Source organism: Mauremys reevesii, linkage group 6, assembly GCF_016161935.1.
Source record: "Mauremys reevesii isolate NIE-2019 linkage group 6, ASM1616193v1, whole genome shotgun sequence".
Classification (NCBI taxonomy): domain Eukaryota; kingdom Metazoa; phylum Chordata; order Testudines; family Geoemydidae; genus Mauremys; species Mauremys reevesii.
The window spans coordinates 80,121,379-80,139,977 of NC_052628.1; the positions used below are offsets into that span (position 1 = coordinate 80,121,379).

At 40.6% G+C, this 18,599-nt stretch overlaps 1 protein-coding gene across 6 annotated transcripts in view; it reads left to right on the forward strand.

The window, feature by feature from the left end:
- Nucleotides 1–18,599, forward strand: part of SEMA4D (semaphorin 4D) — a 150,335-nt gene that overhangs the window by 56,549 nt on the left and 75,187 nt on the right. The window contains exon 1 of one of the 6 annotated variants that reach the window (XM_039545988.1): nt 15,534–15,667. The exons of 4 other annotated variants lie outside the window; for them this stretch is intronic. The gene's annotated coding sequence lies outside the window, so the exon portion shown is untranslated. Of the gene's footprint in view, nt 1–15,533; nt 15,668–16,993; nt 17,088–18,599 lie in introns of those variants that run through there. One more of the 6 variants, XM_039545986.1, reaches the window with a different exon arrangement.

Below are 18,599 nucleotides of genomic sequence, written 5' to 3' on the forward strand. Positions count from 1 at the left end.
TTCCCTCATTTCCTAATCACTCGTTCCTATAACTTTTTTGTCATTGATACATCAGGATTTATATGGCTTACAAGTGATATTTTATTCTCACCCGTTGCCAACACCACATCCCCCCAGTAAAGACTGGGACTAATGAGTATAGATTTATTCATCTCAGTGTCTTGAGTCCAACATCCACTTAAAGTCCCACATTGCCAAAATAATTAACTTGTTTGTATTTTGCCTCTATTCTGAGAGTACTGTCTCTGCCCCAGGGGCTACCTGTCCTGACTGAAATCCTCACTCCTGCTTCTGTCCCTTTATGCTACTCTGGCCCTTTATCCACTGTAACGGAGCTATAAAAGTCCCAGTTCTAGCCAGGGAGGGTTCTCCCAGCACAGGAACTGCAGCAGACAGCAATAAGAATGCCCTGCAAGGATGCCCTCACAATCTTCTGTATGTAGGACATGCCTGAAGGAGGGCTGAGAGCAGGAAGGTCATGCCAGAGGTGACAGCTACTTGACTTGACATTTCAAAGTTATTCTCTGAGTAGTGGTCTCTGTAGGTATTCATTGTGGGTGCTCCTCTGCTCCATGTGCCTGAGATCAGAAGTTTTTCATTAGCCATATCTGTTGGTCTGCGCCAGTGCCCTGCATCTCCTCATGCTCCAAACTGAGGGTATAAGGCACAGCATGGACTGCCCACTTCTCCAGTTCTTTTCTACTGCTCATGGTCTGAGATGGAACCACTCAGTGTCCTCAGGCTTTGCTAGCATTCCTGCTCTAATGCAGCTAGAGTTCCTGCTCTGCATCTTCGGAGGTCAGACCCAAGGACTCATCCAAACAAAGATGCGATCAGGCTAAGGGCAAACACTCTTGTAAGAAAGGGGAGAAATCCCCTCCCAAATCCTCTAAGAAAAGGAGCTGCTTCCTGCTACATGGTGACTTTGGTTGCTATGAGATAGGCTTCAGTCCTCAGGGTTTCCCAAGTGATAGAGGATCTCCCTTTCAAGGACAATAATCCTTTCAGTGAGAAAACAGACAAGTCACTGCTACTCTTAAAAAGTCCCGCACCACTCTCCATTCCTTGGGAATATACACCTTGGGATCTCAGAGTAAGTACTACAAACCACCTCCTTATAGGCACCATCCTGATCTCCGGAGAGCTGACAGCCTCAGCAAGCACTCCCACAAGGATCACAAGTGGGACCTCCACAACTCACTGCCACAGGACATTTTCCAGAGTGAGGCCTCCTGAGCATCCCAGGCAAACAAAAAGTGTCCAGCCATTTGCTTCCAAGATGCCCAAAGGCACAATTCTAGAGGGGCACCTTCCTGGTACAGTTGTCAGAACACTCAGTATGTCTTCCTTCCATTCCCCTATTACTTCATGTCCTAAGGAAGATCAACCAGGACTATGTAACTGTAATACTGGTAGCACCTTGGTGGCAAAGACAATTTTGGATGGCCTCCCATCCATGCATGCACACAGTTGTTCCTGGATTTACTGAATCAGTATTGGGGCAGGACCAACAGTCCCAACCCAGGATCGCTCCCTCTGACAGCATCATTCTTGGACACACAACAAACTTAGAGAGAGAGAGAGAGAGATCCAATTAATCCTCAATAACAGTAGAAAAACCTCTAGAAGGAAATGTTATGCCACTAATGGAAGTGGTTCTGTCTTTGGTGCCAGCAACATCACATACCTCCAGAGGACTCTGGGATCACTCTCATCTTGAACTATTTTCTATCTTTAAAGGCACTGGATCTACTGTACCTCTAGCAGTGTTTAATGCCTTCTACTCAGTCTTCTCCTTCCTGGGACGTGAACCTATTGATCTCAGTGCTTATGAATCCACTGTTTAAGTCTTCGGCCTCCTGCTCCTTTTATACCTTTGCATGAAAGTGGCCTTCCTAACAGCAGTCACTTCTGTCAGGAGAGTGGGTGACCACAGGGCCCTTGTGGCAAACTCCTCCTACGGGTGTTTCGTAAGGATTAAAGTGTCTCTGATATTGCACCCCAGGTTCATCCCAAAGTCTCCTCCGGGTTTCACTTCAGTCAAACCATACATTTACCTGTCTTCTATCCAGAAACCTCATGATAACAGGGACAAGAAGCTTCACTTGCTGGATGTCCTCAGAGCTCGGCCTTTTACTTGCAGAGGACAGTGCTTCTCAAAGACTGATCCATGGCAGCCTCCTTGCCGATCCCTGAGATTTCCCTGTCACAGTTTAGGAAAGCAGCAAACCAGTCCCTGATGTCAAAAAGGTTGAGAAATGTGGATTTAGGAAGTCTTTGGGACTGTTTGTGTCCATCCCCAAGCAAATGAAGAAAGATGCAGTTTCATCACAAAGACTCTCTACATTTATTTCTTGCTGCATTCTGCTTTGCTGTGAATTAATGGAAACCCCTCCCCAAAAAGATGTGAGGCCCCAGTCAACCAGAGCACAAGGTGCCTCAGTGACAACTCTGCAAGGAATTCCCCTCTTCGAAATCTGTAGCTTGGCTACGTGGGGCTCTCTACATCTTTTACTAGGCATTATGCCCTCATTCAAGCTTCATCCATGGATGCTTCTTTCAGCACAGTGGTCCTGCAATCTGTGGTACACCTTTCTCCTCAATGAATACTGATTTAAAGTCCCCCACAGTGGAATTCATATAGGAACCATCACATGAAGAAGAAAGAAAGGTTTACCTTATAGAAACTAGAAATGTGTGGTCCCTATGGGTATTCCACAACCCACCCTCTTTCCCCTCTGCTTCAGATCCTTATTATGGTTTGTGGCAGAGTAGGAACTGGACAGGCCACGTTACCTCTTATATTCTCAGTTTGAAGCACAAGGAGGTGCAGAGCACAGGTGCAGACCATGGACGCTGCTGGTGAAAAAATCTTCAGGTCTCGGATGCATGGAGCATATGTGCACCCGCAGCGAATCTTGAAGAACTCCTGTTGTTATTCCTGATTTAAGATGGGAAACAAAGTAATTCTGTGTAAAATTTGCTGCTCTTTCTTCCATTTGCCTTGCTGAATCATGGTTTATTTTTATACTGCTTGGATCAAGGAGGCAATACTTTTGTAAGAGATCAGTCTGCCCAGAAGGTTTTTCTTTTAGCTGTGGTTACCCGCTTTTAAAATTATTTTCCCTTATCCATAAAGGACAATCAATGTCATAACAGCTGAAATTGGCCTGTGAAGATATAATCCGATTATGTCATATGCTGGCCTTGTCCTGAGATCCACACAACATTTGTTTTGAATTTATACTCCTGGGGGAATTCTGCATCACTGCGCATGCACAGAATTCTTGTGCCAAACAGATTTCTTTGCTCCCTTGCAGAAATGAGACTTCTGGTGGGGAAGCAAAGGGAAGCCGCAAGAGCGGGGTCACGCCCCTTCCTTGCAGCACAGGCAGGTCGGTTCAGGCACTTGAAGCAGCCGGTAGAGACGTAAATCGCCGCCAGGAGGGGAGCAGGGCTGGGCAGTTGTACGTGTGTGAGAGAGAGACTCTGTCCCTCTCGCTTGCTATTGTGGCATGCTTGGCATGGAGGGGCAGGGCTTTGGGGTGTTTCTCAGGAGGTAGATGTGTGGCAGACTCTGTCCCCTCAGGCAGAGCAGAATGTAGCAGCCTGCCTGCTTAGTGAATTGTTCCCAATGTCTTTGTGAATTCCTCCAGGAGTATAAAACAGGTGTAAAAGTTTTAAGCCTCCTTTACGTTGCCAGAATGGTGTAAAGCAGTGGCTCTCAACCTTTCCAAACTACTGTACCCCTTTCAGGAGTCTGATTTCTCTTGCGTACCCGCAAGTTTCACCTCACTTTAAAAGTACTTGCTTACAAAAAATACAAGTGTTACAGCACACTGTTACAGAAAAATTGCTTACTTTCTCATTTTTATCATATAATTATAAAATCATTTGGAATACAAATATTGCACTTACATTTCAGTGTATAGAATATAGAGCAATATAAACAAGTTGTATGAAATTTTAGTTTGTACTGACTTCATTAATATTTTTTATGTAGTCTGTTGTAAAACTAGGCAAATATCTAGATGAGTTGATGTACTTCCTGGAAGACCTTTACATATCCCCAAGGGTACACATACTTCTGGTTAAGAACCACTGGTGTAGAGGACATTACGGCTTTATAAATGCTTATGGTGCTTTAGTGATTAGAACTGATCTAAATTTTTGGACTGAAAACTTGTATGTCATGAACTGTTTGCTACTGTTTGCTTCTCACTTCCACTCTCCATCCATTGTATTGTAGTTTAAATAAATTACCTACATAATTGAACCCAGCATGATTATATTGCATTATTTCGACAAATAAAATATGCAGAATTTTAAAATATTGTGTTCAGAATTTTTGATATTTTGGTGCAGAATTTTAAATTTTTTGGAGCAGAATTCCCTGAAGCAGAGCCGTCCCTAGGGTATGGCAAATCCCTGGATATGGCACTTTGGGGGGCCCGTGGATATGGCACTTTGGGGGGGCCCGTGCTTCATGTGAAGGCGGCCGGGGAGGTGGGGCGGGCAAGGAGGTCCCACAGATCAGCACCTCCGCCTCCCCCCTGCCGATCAGCTGTTCCGCTGTGTCTGGGGGCACTGGGGGGAGGGGAGAGGAGAAGGGTGTAGTTCACTCGGGGGAGGGGGTGGTTTGATGTTGCACTCTATATTTTTATGGAAATATACTTGAGTGTAAATATAATGTAACTGGAATATGCTTTATGCAAAAGGTCTCTTGTAAGGTATCATTACAAAGCGTATAACCTACCGAGTGTGTTCATCCTATTTGTGTGAATGTATCATTCTTGTATCTAAAACTAGAAATATGAAGTATAACTCTGAGGTCCCATTGTAATTATGCAAAGTGTGGGCCATTAATGCTGGTTTTGGATCTTGATGACTCTGATTAACTAGAACCATTGGTTGTAACTGGCTCTGTTTACTTGTAAGTCTTCCTGTTTTCATGTGAGTCAGGCCAGAAAGACTGAAGGCTTGGGGTCTCACAGGACATGTGACCGTGTCACCTGGTACTGGAATCCATCTTAAACCTGGTGTTTTTCCATTTAGAAGGAGGGTTGGGAACGCAGAGAGACCAAAGATTCCCGCCTTCTGCCAAAGCTATAAAAGGGGGTGGAACAGAACAAAGGGGGCTGCCAGTCATGAGAAATCCCCTAGTTACCACCTGAGCTGGAACTAACAAGAACTGTACAAGGAGAAAGGGTTGGGTCCAGACTAAGAAGGAGTCTAGTATGTGAAAGAAGCTTATTGGAACATCTCTGAGGGTGAGATTTTACCTGTATTCAGTTTCTTAATGTGTTAGTCTTAGACTTGCGTGTTTTGTTTTATTTTGCTTGGTATCTTACTTTATGTGTGTTATTACTTGAAACCACTTAAATCCTACTCTTTATTATTAATAAAATCACTTTTGTTTATTAATTAACCCAGAGTAAGTGATTAATATCTGGGGGAGCAAATAGCTGTGTGTATCTCTCTCTATGTTATAGAGGGCAGACAATTTATGAATTTACCCTGTATAAGCTTTATGCAGAGTAAAATGGATTTATTTGGAGTTTGGATCCCATTGGGAGCTGGGTGTCTGGGTGCTGGAGATAGGTGACTTGCTGAGCAGGTTTTGGTTAAAGTCTGCAGCTTTGGGGGCGTGGACCATACTTGAGTCTGTGTTGCAGGAGACTAGCGTGTCTGGCTCAACAAGGCAGGGTTCTGGAGTCCCAAGCTGGCAGTGGAAAACGGGCTCAGAGGTAATTCCAGCATGTCAGGTGACAGTCACAAGGCGGTCTCTGTGACAGAACCTGTCACAGATGGAACTGGGCTTGGAAGAGGTGGGGGTGGAGTGGGGATGGGAAGAAGCGGGAAAGGGGTGGAGTGGGGGCGGGGTCTGGGCAGAGCAGAGGGGGCGGATAGAACCCCCCCGGCAGATAGAAACTCAGCGCCTGTGTCCCGGGTCTTACACCCTGCTAGGGACAGCCCTGCCTCCAGGAGTAGAATTTGGATCTTCTACTCGCTATTTTGGAGAAAACTGAAAGAATATGCACTTTTGGTTCTTAATTACAGTTAATGAGTATAGTGTATTGTACCATCTTGCCCTTGAGTGCAGGGGACTGGACTAGATGACCTCTCGAGGTCTCTTCCAATCTTACATTTCTGTGATTCTATGATTATTTTAAAAATCTGAAACAGTTGAAATTATGGAATCTATTCAACATGCTGCTTAAACATTTTTCCTATCATGAAATTAGTGCTTTCAACAAAGGCTTAAATTGTTGTGAGAGTCTTATTTTTTTAACATCTACATACTGAAACGTCATCCCCCCCCCCAATCGATTTTTGTTGTGAAACAGTAATATGCAATGAAGTAGCGGTAAATTATTGAGGGTAGAAGTTTTGTGATCAGTGACAGACTAAATTTATATAATGTTTAACTAATGTATATTCACTCTGTTTCTTGGGTTGCTGTTTGTGAGAAGTGCAGCCTTGGGATGCTAGCTAGTGGAATGTGAAAGAGAACCGAATACAGGATATTTTTAGTTTTCTCTGAACAGTGGGGTCGATGGCTTTATTAACTTTTCTTCATGAATAAGGACAGCAATTGTTGCTTGGGGAAGAAAACTGGCCAGATCAAACTCTTTTACACCAGTGTTCTGTGGGGGAACGAGTGGGACATTTCAGACTTTTGTCTTATGGCAATTCTTTCGTAAAAGCTGCCAGAAATACAAGTGCCCTTTGTTTTTTGTTTTATTAACTATGGAGTGAAGAAGCTATGATTTGTAATTCAAAATGAACACACTAAGATGATAGCCTATTTCTTTAATTTCACTTCTGTAATGTGTTGTATATCTTGAAAGGAGATAATAGATTCTGACAGTTTTATTTTTGGCCTCCTTAACCCTGAATAATTTGTCAGGGAGACAAATTATCTGTATTTTCCTCTGGTTGTTTTGATCTTCTGCTGTAAAGTTTTTTATATTGCCTTTCTTTTCTGGAAAACACCGAGTAGTGCTGTGCTGTACCCTTCTAGTTATGGTAAGAATTTAATTTCTGAGGATGAGAGGACAGAATCCAAAGGGTAGTTTTTCCTCCTCCTCCTTTATATTCCTGCTATATGATACTCTAGTGTATTTATCTAGACTGCTGATGAAAAATTTTCATAGTGGTGGTGTCTTATGGACTTGAGTTCTGATGCAGCAAAGCACTGAAACACGTTTAACTTTAGGCACTTGAAAGTTAAGTATGTGCTTCCCTTGGAGCCAAGCCTCCCACCCTGAATTATATAATCTTATTGTGTTCGATGTTTGAAAACAGTGATGGACAAATGAAGAGAGGCTCAGATGTTTGGTTTAGGTATCTACCCAACAGTCATTCTGCCTAGAAATGAGCTGTACTAGCAGCCTTTCTTATGATATTTCAATGGTCCTAACCCCACTGAAACCAGGAAAGGAACACTGGCCATTACAGATGGTGCTGGATTGAGAGGACTTTGAATGGGTGGGCCCTCGCAGATGGGCCACTGGTGGGTGGAAGTGGTCCCCTCCCTGCACCACCCTCCACAGATAGTATAGTTCAGGGGTGGCCAATCTGTGGCTCTGGAGCCACGTGCGGCTCTTCAGAAGTGAGCATGTGGCTCCTTGTATAGGCACCTATTCCGGGGCTGGAGCTACAGGTGCGAACTTTCTAATGCTCACTAATCAACCCCTGGCTCTGCCACAGGCCCTGCCCCCATTCCACACCTTTCCGCCCCCTTTCCTCAGCCTGTCATGCCCTCACTCCTTCCCTTCCCCTCCCAGAGCCTCCTGCACACCATGAAACAGCTGATCAGGAGGTGCAGGGAGGCGCTGATCGGCGGGGCTGCGGGCGGGAGACACTGGGAGCAGTGGGGTGGGGAGCTGATGGGGGGCTGCTGATACCTTACTGTGGCTCTTTGGCAATGTACATTGGTAAATTCTGGCTCCTTCTCAGGCTCAGGTTGGCCACCCCTGGTATGGTTCATTTAATTTGTTTCACAGGAATACAACATTAGTTCTTTGGCCCTGGCAGCGGGGTTAGGTTCCCCTCAATAGGGATGGAATGGGAGCTGTTGCTTGATTCTTCTGATGCTGAAGAGGCTGGGGATAGGTGATGATGCCCATTTGTTACAAATCTGATATCAACCCACCTTTAGGGACTGAAGCTGCAGGGAGGACTGAGCTCTTACGGTGAGGCTCCATGGTTGGCTCATGCTGTAACTTGCCCAAGGCTGTGGGCATGGGTTTAAATGGGTTGGGTTATGCCTGGGACATTTTAAGAAGATCATCTGAATGTGAAAGGGGGCCAACATCAGTAACAGCCGGAGGCAGCTATTGCACCAAGTATCATGTACATAGCTGTATATGAAATCTTTACACCAGCTAACTGTGAACCTACCCACCTATAACAATATTACGTTAAATATTTGAGTATATGAATTCTGCAGCAAATACTGTATATGCTGAAAAATTGTACCACACCTACAACCGGTAAACCACATGTGCTTTACTGATGCACTTATCTGTGAAATTTCCAAAAGTTTTTTTAAAAAGCCATTTGTATTACATAGAAAGTAATATTAAAAAAAAACAAAACGTTTTTCAAGGATGAATTTGCAATGTGTGCATGAATTCTGGAAACCCTCTGACCCAGACATTACATTAACTACTGTTGTTGCAGGAGACTGTGTGCTTAATTAGAATCAATACATTCCACAATCTGAGAGGAGAAAATGACCTTGTATTTGAAGGATAAATTACCAGGATATTACTGATCTCATTCTGGGAATTCCAACACTCCCCTTCCTCCTAGTTTTCTGTGAGAAGTCTTATGGATGGATACTTAGTTTGTTGCAATTACTGTAACTTTAAATGAAAGCTATTCTGTTTGCTCTCCAGTAATATGTGGCATTAAGAGCTGTGTGGTGGTATTATTAATTATTATAGTAGAATTAAAAGTGTGGCAAAATGCTAAAACGACTTCCAATATTATGAATATTTTATATTAAAATGTGTTTAGTGTATCACTTTCTCCCTTCTCTTTCTAGAACATATATGATTTTTTCAGGAGCTCTTGGTTAATGTGTATCTTAATTAAGTTGATTCTTATTTATGTGCAATTCCACATATAATTGATATGGTTACAGACTGTATCAGTGTCGTTTCATCCATTAAACTGGACAGAATGTAGAAGTTTCCTGTGGGTTTACAAAAAATATTACTGTTGTAAGAGTCAAATATGATCCAGTTGAAGTCAGTGGAATTTTTGCTATGATCTTGCTTGATGCTAAAATTTGACCTTAAGAGTAGAAAGATTTGGTTGATGTAGAAAGGAAATTAAAGGAATTAATTTTTTTATGCAAAAATTGCACTTTCAGAAATAAAATTCTTTAAAATCTTTCCCCATATCTGGACTGCAAAGTGAATTTGACTAAACAGGGTACAAAATATACAGATACAGACTTGGGTCTGCAGCTTGACCTCCATCCTCACTGCAAAATGACAGGGCTTGGACCAGGGTCACAATGGGGACCCTAGGGTGACCAGATGTCCCGATTTTATAGGGACAGTCCCGATTTTTGGGTCTTTTTCTTATGTAGGCTCCTATTACCCCCTCTGACTCCCACCCCGTCCCGATTTTTCACATTTGCTGGCTGCTTACCCTAGGGAAACCCCTCCCCCCACAATCAGGGTACTAGGACCTGGGTTCTGAGTGCTTGCTGACCTAAATCAGGCTGATTTGTATGTGGATGGAAGGGGAGCTTGTGCTCAAACCCAAATCGAAGTCTGGGCTTAGTGTGCAATGTAGACATACCCTAAGGGTCAACCCACTTTAGGGTCCCTTTACACTGCTAGAATGGTTCAAAGTGGCCTTAGTGTAAACAAAAACCTATCTCTAAGCTTTTAGTGCTTGTCTGCCTCTTCTTTTGGGACTTCTTTATCTGTCTTTATTCCTAGATCAGTTTCCCGAATTCCTATCTCTGAAGACTGAGACTAGAGCTCCTTCTTTAGTATGGTCTATCAGCATTTGGTGCAGGGCTGGGTTTTGGAAGTCCCTAATGGTTTTGGAGATGAGAGTTGAGTCTATGGAAGAGAGAGAACTTAGACATTTTGTGCATTGAGTTGTTTCTGTATTGTAGCTTATTAGTGTCATAACCTGAATCAGAGATTTGCATACAGGATTGCCTGCTAAATGTTGTACTTTTTTTTTTTCTCCTTATTTTGAAAATTAATTAGGGTAAATAATGACAATAAATGGCATGTAAAGGCAGTTACACTGCTTAATTACTAATTGCCAGAAGACAGGTGTTCATATAATAAAAGCTATTACCACAACTGGCCTTAATTGGTACACTTATTTGCGGTATCAACAGAAATACTGAGTATTGAAGAGAGCATGGAGATGGAGGCCTTATCTACAGACACAAGTTGTACCACTTTAGCTATACCAGTATAGTTGAAATAAGTGGTGCGACACACACTCCTCCCCCTGTGTGGACAGTTTATACCAGTATAAAAGTGTGCGTTCTGGTATAACTTATTTCCGTACAGGAAGGGGAATAAGCTATACTGGTATGAGCTCCTTTATACTTGTATAACTTGGTCTGTTCTAGGAGATGTACCAGTATAATTTTTTTTGGTAAAATTACACTCCTAAGTGATGTAACTATATCAGTACAAAAAATAGACATAGACGAGGCTTGAGCTACGCTATTAACCCCCAAGGGGATTGTCCAACTCAATAAGGAACTCTGACTGATATCATCTCTTTAAAAGGAACTTTAATAGGTGTTGATTGATTGTTTTGGAAATCATTCAGTGTCTGTTTTAAATTGCATTATAACTTGTTTTAACCCCTTTTCTTTTACATATCTCAGTTAATAAATTTCTAAACCATGGCATAAGTTTCTTGTATGTTTGCCATAAAACCAACAAACGAATGTCTTTTTATGCCAAGCCCCAAACCTGGTTTAACACTATTTAATACTAACTATTAACAAAGTAATGTTAACGCCTTTAACTCCTTGGGCCCTTTATTCCATCTAAATTACTACAACAGCGCTGCAGTGAACCGCTCCCATACTGGTCCAGTTTAGAACTCTTATCTTCTATTTGTCTTTTCTGTGAGCAAAACACTGAATGCAACATTGTTTTAATCATGTTACTATGCTACAATTATCTCTGTATGTTAGATAAAGAAAGACCAGTATGAAAAATATGGCCTCATTCTTTCACAGCCCTATACATATATTGTGTAGGAACCTTGTGATATGGTGGTGTGTGTATTTACTTTTTGATAGTTTGTAAACATCTTCTAACAAAGACTGTTTAAGCCATTGAGACATCTGGACTGAATCACATTTAACCAGCTTATGTGAGCAAATATCTCTATCAGTTCGCATAGTGGAATGTTAGCTATAAAGTCAGCTGCATTCTGCCACTAAGATGAACAGCTTAGTATAGTTATGATGTAAAAAATTCACTCGTCATATTCTAATTTTTTTTTCTGCCCACAAGTGTAGAAGTGATTATTAAGACCCATAGAAATCTTTAATTTTTGTAATTGCTGTATTGAGCATTTGTGAAATATAGCATCTGTATGTCTGAATAGAGGGAAGTGGGTTAATGCATATGTGTGTGTACTACATGTCAGACACTTCTTTGTACATACAGTCAGCACTGGCAGGAGGCTTGTACATTAATACATAGGGCTTGAAAATTCCACTTGCCTGTGGCAATTATTTTTCTCTTCCAGATAAATGTCATCAGCTTTCACAGAATCTAAATTTTCATTAAAAAGTGTTTTTGGCCCTTACAATTGTAAATATAATATTCCCAGTATCACCTGAGTGTAAAGGGTCTGCTGACAGTTCTGGTGTCTCTCCTGCAGCTCACAGCTTTCCTAACCTGCAGCAAAGAAAAACTGACCAGAATCTTGTTTGTTTTTAACTAACCCAGTGGCAGCAATGAAGCTCACAAGAATCGGGTCAGTTTCATGCTGCTGCTGATAGGAGCTGTGAGCAGCAGCAGCAGAGGGAGGAACTGGGAGTTATGCATAAGCAAAGAGAACCCCAAATAGAAGACTGGATGGAGGTGTATATTGGTGGTGAGCATTCCTTTGTAGCAGCCAATAGACTCTGAGTGGGACAAGGAGGACTGGGACAGAGAAAGAATGATCCTTTTCCCTCCCAGCAGCCAAAAGGGGTTGCGGAAAACAAGGAAAAGCTCCACATTTATCATGCATAGAGTGACAGTACTTTGGTAGGAATCCCAGCTGAGGAAATTTGGCTTCTCACCTTGGTGTGGCCCTTGACAAGTCAGGAGCTTCCTATCCTCATTATCAGTCCTTGGGTAATAGTTTAATTCTGTGGTTATTAGGTGTCTAGTAAGATTTTCAGATCATTCTTATCAGTGGATTGTGATGAGGGACTATGTGTAAGTGTGGGTTCTGGTTGGCGTGTGTACATAGGCATGCTTTTGTGTGTGTAGGAAATAGATTGATGGGGTGAATTAGAAAAGAGTAGTCTGGTGTGCATGTGTGGGGTGGAGTAGAGCTGGTAGCTAGTTAAAAGAAGATTATTAAGGATGTAAATTCAAGCACTCAAAAGTTAGGAAATGCCAGAATTAAGGTTGTCTGTCATGCAACTTAAATTGGCCCCATTGTGCATAAATTTGTCTAAATTACATGGTCCCACACTATTTTTTCTACAGGCCCCTGTCTCATTCAGTGCACAGGATAGACCTGCTCTGTAGGGCTCCAGCTTCATTTGTTACAGAAATTGGAAAGTGTGTAGTGAATGAGGCAGGGGATTGCAGGAAAGGAAGGGATGGTTTAATGGTTAAGGGAGTTGAATGCTGTTTGGGGAACTGGATTCTACCCCGGTCTGAGCCACAGAGTTCAAGTCACTTAAACTATACCTTTAACAGTGGTCACAAAATGTTCTCTTCATTTTCTGGGTGCCTGACTTGAAACCCTGAGGTCTGATTTGTAGAAATGCTGAGTACTCACAGCTCTAACTGAAGTCGGTGGGAACTGTGCTTTGAACATATGAAGTTCTATGCAAAGTTCTATGAAAAAACAGATCTTCGGTGTCTCAAATTGGGTGCCCAAAATTAGTGAATACTTTTGACCTGTAATATCTCTGTCTCAGCTCCCCATCTGATAGTACCTCCCCCTCACCTCACAGGAGGTTTTTGAAGATAAATTAATATTTGTGAAATATTCAGATGCTGTAGAAATGAGCACCATAGAAAAGTCCATGGGAAAATGAATAATTGTGTCTTTGTAGCAGGGTTTTAATTGTGTCCAGTAAACAAATAAGGTATGGGATCACACTCTGAACTACAAAAATAAAATATTAAATAGTTGCTCATTAGGTGAGCATCATCCGTTCTGTGCAATGCATGAGACTCGGGTCCTGTGGGGAAAAGAGTATATGATCATATACACCTCTACCCTGATATAACGCCACCCGATATAACACAAATTTGGATATAACGCGGTAAAGCAGTGCTCCGGGGGTGGGGGGAGGGGAGGGAGGGCTGCACTCTCCGGTGGATCAAATCAAGTTTGATATAACACAGTTTCACCTATAATGCGGTAAGATTTTTTGGCTCCCAAGGACAGCGTTATATCGAGGTAGAGGTGTATTTAAAGACTGTATCAGCGCATATGTGCAAGTGGCCCAAATTAAGCTTGTACAGGCCAATCTTTAATTCTGGCATTTTCCTGACTTAGATGTGCTTTACTTTGTTCTTTTAACACTGTGTGTGTGTGTGTGTGTGTGTGTGTGTGTGTGTGTGTGTGTGTGTGTGTGTGTGTGTGTGTACATCTAGAGAGAGAGTGTTGAGGCTGAAAAGAAAGGAGGAATTAAAAATATAGAGGCGACAGAAAGCACAATGTAGGGTGGGGAGAGAGAAAGTAAAGAGGAAACAGACTGACAATAATGCAGAAGACAAACTATGATCTATTCTCCGGGAAGGGAAAGAATGTATGAAAACAGCAAAAGGAGATTGTTACATTGAAAAAAAATTAAATAGAAGGTTGACTGGCAATATGTTACAATTAAATACACGTACAGAAGAAGCAGTGTACAATTACTTTATTCCTATAACTGGCAGGAGGCATGGCCTTCAGGGACTTCACGTCACAGGTATTTTTCTTTTCACAGGTATTAAGCTGATAGGCTTAGTCTTTGGGTTGGTAGATGTTCAAGTAAATTTTCCAAGCCTGCTCAGTATACCTACAGAGAAATTCTGAATAAATGTGCTGAATTGTATGCCTGCTTTGTCCTGGTATTCAAACCGTGGGTGTGTTTTTATGGGTTTGTTGTATTTTTTCTTTTTTTAAATTCTAAAACATGCTATGCTGATAAAAATAATGATTTATGGTGTTTTAAAGAGCTACGTGTGTGTGCTTGATACTGCTTAGTGATTGAAGAAGAGCATCCCTTTAATTTAGTTTCAGAGTGAATGAAAATATTTTGGCAGAGGATAGCAAGCTCTCCTAGGAGGAGGTGGCCAGAATATAGTGAGACCTGGCCAGGAATGAATACATCTCTTACCCATTCTTCACCAATTTGTTGCCATGCTAAAGATGGAAAATGGAAATAACCTAAAGATTGATACTATTCTTCCTATAGCTATGGTAGTTCGGAGTATAAAGTGTTTGCCACTCGACTCAATAAGCCACTGTTGCTGTATTTTAATATTGCAGTGCTCTTTTTGATGCTGAAAACTACCACTTCTCCAATTTCAACTCAGTTTCTTCTGCTAGAGATACACCTACTTGTCTTATGGCTACAACTTTAACTGGGAGGTTTTGTGAAAGATATGCCACGTCTGTTAATCTAGCACAATAAGATAACCATCTTTTTAAATATGAGTAATACTTAGATCATTCAAAACTGCCTATTTGCAAGACATTGAAAATAAAGTATTTGCAAACTCCCCAAATAGCTCAGTAATGATTTATATTCAATTTAAATGGAATAATTTAATAGAAGAAATAATCCATTGCTCTGCTTTTACTTTAGAGTCTTGGGCATCAGTGAGGAGAAATTTTAAAGACTGCTTCTCTCTGCATTTGTGGATTAACAATATACTTCTCTGTTCAGGAATAATAATCAAGTTCTGTATACTCCCAGGATTTAAGTTGTTCTGATTATACATTGAAATATTCATGTAGTCTGCCCCAATGGATCACTTTAATGGTTCATAATCTGGTTATTTGGCTCTGTTTAGGTGGTCAGTGTGGCAGTAATTGAAGGACAATGGGATTTTTATTGTGTAAAGCTGTATTCAGAGTAAGATGGCCTGCCCCCTTGTTCTTTGGAATGCATGTCTGTCTTGTATATGTACACACACTTCTGGGTGGACACACACATCTGGGTGGTCTGAACGGTCATATGATTATTCTGTGTTATTTTGGAAGTCATGTCTCTTCGCCTGATAACAGCATACAGGAGGATAGAATAGGCTGTAGTTAACCAGCCTGTAGACTAGTACGGGCGTGAGTGGGCGGCAGTGGCTGCTGCTGTTGCTGCTTGTCAGTAGCTCTGCAATTTATCATCAAGCCAGGAGTCAAAACTTGGAAATGAGACACTGAACAGCGGTGGGAGATGGCTGGTTACCTGGCATTAGTCAACCTTTGGATCTGAGTGAGTAAAAGGAGTGAGTGGCGCTCTTGCTTGCACCTGTGTCATTCATTTATCTAAACTGCATGGAGATGTTTTATTTACAGCACTGTGTTATTTAGTTCTTTCTGTTTTGAACCATAGCCCTTTGGGAAGTGGATAACTTGTCATTTTAGCTGCTCTGTTTAAATGTGTATATATTGTACAAATTGACTGAGGAGAAAATAAATGAGACACCCACTCAAAGTGTTCAAGCATAATTTCATCTCATGCTACTTAGATATATTTTTGAACCATATTATGCTGCACATAGTTTCATTTATGTCTGTCTATAGGCAGTTAACGGCCTGATACAACAATGAATGTTACTAAGATATGAATGTTGCAGTTTTGAAGATGAGGTGTGTGTAAGACCCTCAGCCCTAAAATTGTACTGTTTTCTAGCCTTTTTATAAAATGTTCAAAGTCCAGTGCTGATGTTCTAAAGCAGACTTTTTCTATAAATTGAAAATATATTTCATACCCTAAGCGCAGTATGTAACTCTTTTTATTTTTATTTTTAAAACTATGCAAAAAAACATAAAATATCTAGAAATAAAGTTTAACAAATCAGTACATACACACAAACACTCCTTTCAGTATACAAACACATAAGCAGATCTATTTTTCCATCTCTTGTGGCTTCTCTGTAGTAAATTGGTGTAAATTTACTTAGCTGGTTAATATTACAACATAGAATGCACACATCACCTGCATAGTTCCTAAAAATGACAAGAAAAACTGTAGTGGAAAACAGAAATAATTTAATTTAATCTAAATGTGTAAGGGACTAAGATAAAGTCATGAGATTTACAGCAGGAAAAGAATGACTGGTGCAGCCAGAATTTTTCAAGAGTATATTCACTGTAGAAATATTAATGTAATGAATTCATTAAAATTTGATCCTGTTGCAATTTAGGAATATTATTGGTTGAATAAAATGGAAGCACAACCTAAGCATGGATTAATTTTCCCTCCAGTTTAGTCTCACTGTTACTAAAGTTTAATTATGGCTGCTATGTCACATCCTAATTTTTCTAACAGTTTGCCATATCCACTTACTATGACTGCTAAACGCCAGTATATAGATTTCCACATTAACTTTTTTTCTCTAGGCCCAATTGCTAATCTTTGTTTTGGACTTTTGATCAGAAGGCGATAGACATGCTTGCCTTCTCTGCCAAGCCAAATAAAAATGTTCTATGTGCTAGACAGAAGCAGGAATTAAAAGGCAGGCAGCCGAGATCACGAGGTGACCAGTAATGTTTATTACTTGTATTGGACCTAATACGTTAAAGTAGAGTTCCTGCCTGAGCTGCTGCCTAGCTATGTCCAGAAGTCCAGGAAGCTGGGAAGGGAGATATAAAAGGGGACACAGCACTTCAAAGCTACCTTTGATTTTCAGGTGTTGTGTTATGCACTTTCAGTGGTACATTAATATTTTTGTGTGGCTTTAGGCTTCTCCTGTGTAATTCTGTGTTAAAAAAATATTTTAGTAGTAGAGCATTTTCTGGTTGTTGAGGCGACTTCTGTGTGTTGATTGATTATGTGGTCCTTATTTGAGGATGTTAATTGTGGATGGGATGCTTGAAAGGCAGATTTAAAAATTTTTGTAAGACTGTAAGAGGTTTTAACACTGTTTGATATAACTGCACATTAAAATTTGGGGGAAGATAAGGGCATATCTTTTATTCTCTCTTTAAAATTAGATAATTGGAGGTCCAAAAGAAATATTACATATCAGACTAAGATTTCTTTTTAAAATTATTTTTTTAAGGTTTAGTTAACTTTTAAAACATTTTGAAGCCTTCCCTCTCTTTATAACTGACACCCAAATTCTTGAAATTACCAGTGATTTTAACCTTATTAAAAATGTTCATATTCTGGAATTGTTAGTAGAACACTCTATTTAGGCAATGCATTTACTAAAGTTCTAGAAATTGTTTAAGATTTGTGTAAAACTTGTTCTCAATGGAATTATCCAGTGTATCTCAGTTGAGGTAACAAGAATTGAAGTGTTCTTCTATACAAAATACAGAGTAATTATTTAGATTTTGGTGGAAACTTCAGATTTCCTTTTTCTCCTCCATTATTGGCCATCTTGTGTAAGACTGTTTTTATATTTGTTTTTATTTTTAACTATTTTAATTATTAATTTTTTTTCATTATATGAATAACATAGAAACCAGATAGAACAGCTTGTGCCTGATTAGGCTGAAGCACTGTAAACCTACCTTGTTAGCTCCTCGAATCTATTTTTTACATTACCTTGCTAATGTTTAGTTTAAAAAATAAATGCTGAAATGTTGTGGATAGTTGAATTCCTCTTTATAAGCTTGCTAAGAATATTTAAGCAAAGAATTTTTATTTATCTACTTATTGCTTACAACAAGTTGATGTCAAGTAACATTATCAGATATACATCCATCTGACAGTAGAGTTGCTAGAAGCCTTGAAAATAGGGTCTGTTTAAGTGCACTTGCATAATAGTTGTCAGTTTAATATGTATGGTTTTTAGGATGGACTTGCAGGTCGTTCAAAGCATATTATATAGTTAAAATTTATAGTCAGTTTTGAGGTTTGTTTTTTTAAAGTGTCCTTGCTCAAAAGAGCTGGTGGTAAAACACAGTTCTGGCATGGAAAAGCAATGATTACGTGGACAGTCAACTTTCCCATTGAACAAATATTTATTTGATGTTTGGTCTTGATCCTGGAGAATCTGAGAGCCTTCTATACCTTCCAGGATTTCCAACATTCTGTTAGCAAGGTTGGTAGGGGGGAGGGATAGCTCAGTGGTTTGAGCATTGGCCTGCTAAAGCCAGGGTTGTGAGTTCAATCCTTGAGGGGGCCACTTAGAGATCTGGGGCAAAAATTGGTCCTGCTAGTGAAGGCAGGGGGCTGGACTAGATGATCTTTC